The sequence below is a fragment of the Condylura cristata genome, unplaced genomic scaffold (genome assembly GCF_000260355.1).
Source record: "Condylura cristata isolate star-nosed mole 26May11 unplaced genomic scaffold, ConCri1.0 scaffold00001, whole genome shotgun sequence".
NCBI lineage: Eukaryota > Metazoa > Chordata > Mammalia > Eulipotyphla > Talpidae > Condylura > Condylura cristata.
The window spans coordinates 87059609-87064613 of NW_004567102.1; positions in this window are offsets into that span (position 1 = coordinate 87059609).

Consider the following 5005-nt stretch of genomic DNA (forward strand, 5'->3'; position numbering starts at 1 on the left):
TGCGGTCACCTCCGGGGCGGGCAGGGATCAAACTCATGCGGAAGCGGCTTTAGCTTCTCAGTGCTGTGCTTTAACCCACTGTGCCACCAGAGAGGGCCACTACACTGGGACTTTAACAGAAAATATTACTCGACAAATTTGTCTAAGATAAGCTCAAGCGGTCCTTCAGAAACAAAATTCCTCCTTTAGAAATGTGAAACTCACATTCCTGTAAATGTTTCAGCAATGCTTTCCCGTCGCAATAGGAATATACCCAAAGAAGCAAGTTTTTGACTTTTGGATAGCGTCACCCTAAATTTAAGGCTGGACCAGGCATGGGGGAGGGGAGGGGAACTTGGCTGTTGCCCACCTATCCCACACGCATGCATCAGACTTTGCCAAGGAAGCATTTAACACCGACACGCATCGCAGAAGATGGGGGAGATGCCCACATTCTGAAGAGGAAAATGGAAATTTATCTCTATTCACAATCTTAACTCTTTCTCTTTTGACCAGTTTCATTCTGGATCTCTAAAGTGGCCTAGATATTTTCTTGCTTCCTGACAGAGCAGGTTTACGCACTTGAACTGGCCTCCGTGACTCCCGGCACATTCGAGCAGGTGCAGCTGTCTGCGACGCTGAGGCCCTTAGCGTGGAGCCCCGGGGAGCGCGCCCCCACCCAGGCCCTGGCTGCGCCTTTGGGGCCCGGCTCTGGCGCTTTCTGAAGGTCGCTGTGGGAGAATGTCCAGCGCCGAGCTCTTCTAAGCTGCTCCGCTCCTTGCCTGTCCAGCGGGGGCCTGTCTGCGGCCTAGCTCACGTGGGCCCCTGGTCTCAGGCCCCAGACGTGGGCCCAGCCGCACGCTGGCTCTCCTGCCTCCAGATACTGGGGCTTCTCTGCCTCCATCTCCATGACCTCGCACCTGGGACCCGAACCCGTCCATCTCCCACTGGCTCCGTTTCTCTGGACAACCCCAGGCCACCCCTCCCTGGCTCTGGCACGGCACACTCGCCCCACGGCCCTGCAGTGAGTGACAGGCTGACCACGACCCGGTGGGCTCTGGCCCCAAGTTTGCTTTGTATCATTGAGTGTTGGGTTGTAAGGACCTACTTTGACGACCTCGTGTAACCCAGCGAAATGGGGTGTGACAGTGACTTACACTTTCGTTGTAATTGAGTTAATATAAGTTATTATGCGCTTAAGCAGAAACCAATATTTTACTTTCTTCTTGATTGGGGACCAATACGTGCCACCTGCATTTTCCTAAATTTTAAAGCAGCTCTGTAACGGTCCCCCACCCCCCCACGGGGCTTCCTCTCGGCCTCAGCAGAGTTCTCAAATTTTTTCCCCCAGCATGAGTCCCTTTGAGCCTTCCCCCTCCCCCTGTTCCCCTCACCTCAGAAGCCTCCGGGTGACCAGTAATGTTTGTGACTTTCTAATCACGCTGCTCATCAGAACTTGTATGTCCAGTTCTCCATCCGAGGGCCTGTGTCGCTCCCACATCCTAGTTATAAATCAAGATGCAATAACTTTGTGGGGTGTCATTTTTTGAGTCAAGCCTTTCATCGCCTCCTAACAAGCACCCCAAAGTGGAGTTGCTGGATCATACGGTGTTTACATTTTCATTTTTTAAAGATAGTTTCCGGTTTCATCCATGTGAATTAAATGTTTCCTGGGCATCCGATAAATAGGAGCCACTCAAATGTTGGATGAGGGCAGGTAGTCAAGTGTAAAGGAAACAGCACTGTGAAGACCTGGTATTTTGGATTCAGAGTTCCTTTCTGACTCCGTTTAAAGACAGCCAGAGCAGTGCTTCAAGCATGCGCTTTAGGAGAGAAAGCTCGCCGAGACCCCTGAGTGCAGACCGACGCTGGGGCGCAGGGGAGACCCCCGAGCGCAGATCACGCTGGGGCGCAGGGGAAACCCCTGAGCGCAGACCGATGCTGGGGCACAGGGCTCTGCCCAGGGTCTCGTGAGCAACCCACAGGCGACCCCGGGAGCCTGCCGAAAGCCTCTTCGGTTGGAGTGTCGGACAGGACCAGGAGCGGGCAGGGCCGCCCAGGAGCGAGCGAGCCCAGCACGTGGGGCCTCAGGAGTGACCGTGAGGAGAGATCCGCGAGGGGCCTCGTGGGCCCGTTTCGACCTTGTCAGGTAGCCGCCTCTGCCTATGGAGGGGCTGCTCCGGGCTTAGGGCTTGCCCCATGTCCCTTCTGGTGTGCAGAGGTGGCCTCTACCCAGAAGCCAGCAAACGGTTCAACGGTGACTACTCTAAGGGTTGCAGGTCGGAGTCTCGGTAGCGATGCCTCAGATGGCTGCAGCACCCCAAAGGCGCCATAGTGGGGCAGGAGGGCAGTGGACGTCCAGGGGGCGATAGAGCCGCAGGGGGCTATGGCGCCTTCCTGTTACTCGGCATCTTCTGGCCTCGGCGTGGGGCGTGTGCCGAGCGCTGCATGTGAACGGGCGAGTAATACAGAGATCAAATGGCCATTCCAGCTGCCAGGTGTGCCCCTTCCAAGGAGGGGTGGCAGCATAATAAAACAGGAACCCCAAGGAAAACCGGCAGCTGGGAGCCTGGGTTTGGCTAAGGCGTGACGGCTGAGCGTGTCTTAACGGGGTGAGAAGTTGAAAAAACCTGTGTGCGAATTTCCACTGTCTTTTTCTCGGGGGAGGGAGCTGATGTTTTCTTGAGATTTGAAAGGCAGCAGGACCTGAGCAAAACACTGCTCTAGGGAACTGGTCCTCCCCGGGCGCTATGCTTAATTTAAAGAATGCTATCTTTATTTTTTTTTAAATATTTATTTATTCCTACAGAACTGGGGTACAAGCCAGAAATGCAAAGGCAATGAGAGGAGTCACCACGGACAGAGCGGGGAGCAGAACAGGCAGATCGACAAAGTCCACTGCTGAGGGGAGCAGCGGGCGGGTCACGAGAGGTCTGCTGTGCCCTGTGGTCACCTCCGGGGCAGGTGGGGATCGAACTCATGTTGAAGTGGCTTTAGCTTCTTAGTGCTGTGCTTTAACCTGCTGCGCCACCAGGGAGGGCCCTATTTTTAATCATTTATTGTACAAAGTCCCTATTTTAAATGACGGTTGATTCCCAGGCCTGGCAGAGGATGGAGCGGGCCTAGTCATCGCCTCTTAAATAGCCTTACGCAACACCAAAAGCAGGAGGCGGACGCTGGCCGTGCGGCGACCCTACAGCCCATCAATCTGCCCTTCTCCCCATCTTGCTTTTCCAGGACCCCTCTCTGCAGCTGGCGTTCACCACACGATCCGGCGCCCCCTTTTCTTGCAGAGTAGTGCTCCCAGGCATGGGTACCGTCACCCCAGAAGGACCTTTTGCTTACCTCCAGAGTTTGACTATAGCCAGTAAAACTGCCGTGAAAAACTGTGTAGGCTCGTTGTGGACAAACATTTTCGCCGCTCTGGGAAAATGCCCGGCAGTGCAGCTGAGTCACCTGGGCGCCTTCAGGAGTCCTGGCGCCTGCTCTGAAGGCCCCTGGAGGGTGAGTGAAGCTGCTCGGGCTTTTGCGCCCTGGCCTCAGTGGCCATCACCTGCGGCCTTGCACGCGGGAGGCTGGGGAGCGTGGGTGCAGGCGCCGTGCCTGACGGCGGGCACCTGGGTGAGGGGTGGGCGGCGTGAGGGCGCACCTGGGCCCGAGGCCGAGCACGTGAGAGGCGGACAGCAGCCACGAGGGGAGAGCCGGAGGCACAGACTCGCGGGCCGAGCCGCTGTCTCCCGCTGCCCGTTTCCCCTGCGCCTGGTAGGAGACCTGTGGGGCGATATCATGGTGCCAGGGTTCTCGCTGAGCCGGGGACCAGCCACCCGGCCGGATGGTGCAGAACGGGAAACCAGAGCGAGGCTGACCCGAGACCCGGGAGATGGCCACCTCCGGAGGGTGGGGTGTTCCGGAGAGGCCCAGAGGGCCTAGAGCAGCAGCTGCCCGGGCCGACAAAGGCCAGAGCGCCAGCAGGGGCCCAGGCCAGGCGTCTCGGAAGGAGCAGGGACCAACCTGCGGGGAGCTGGCGGCCCGGGGCCCTGCGCCGTCAGAGGGCTGGGTAAGTCACGGGGGTCAGTCACGGGGTGGGGGTCAGTCACGGGCAGCGTGGGGAGAGGAGGCAGCTGGTAACTAGTCACCGTCACTGTGAGCTCGGCTGTCCCCAGCAGCCACACGTCCAGGGCTGCGGGCTGCGACTGGTTTAGTAAAGGGACAGCGAGGGAGGAGGCTTTATAGGGCTGAGGGGACAGGTGAGGAGTGACAGCAGCGTCTTTCACCTCAGAAGGTAGTAGGTGACGTTTAAAACCAGGAGTCAGGAAATGTCAATGTAAAGCAAGTTGTTTAGCTACAGCAAGATGAATCTCGGGGGCCGAATGGCTAAAGGACTTGAAATGACCGAGGAGGCGGGTGGGGACACAGGCAGGCAGGCAGGAGCTTCTGCTCTGCATCACAGACCCTGGATTTGGCTTTTGGACGTCAGCTGGTGAAGCAGCGATGATCCTTTAAACCTACCAACTTGGACACAGCTGAATTTAGACAAACTGAAACATGGATGCTTAATGATTTCAGCTTCCGCAGCCCTCAGGAGCTGTGGCGAGCACACATGTGCTCCCCAGGCCACGCTTGGGGGACCCACAGCGTGACCAGGCTGTGTCCGATCTTTTAGGTTTCCTTAAGTCTGACCCAGACAGTGATCAGTGCGCTAAGCAATGTCTTCCTGGAGGACGCAGGCGGGCAAGCGAGAGTTTCTGGCATAAATGCTCGGCTTGCTATTTGTTTCGATGTTTATTTCTCTAAGAAGACTTTGGCTGTCTGCTCCCAAATTTACTTATCTTAGGGCTATTCTCTCCTGTTCCTCGCCTACAATTCTCCTGTATGTTTGTTTGGATGTCACCATAGAAAAAGGAATAAAATGAAGATTACAAAGCTGAGAAGAAAAATCCCAGCAGCCCATGTCCACTGCCTAAGGGTGCTGTGCAGACAGCGGCCGGGGGGCTGGGAGCTGGGCTGCGGGCTGCGGGCTGGGGGC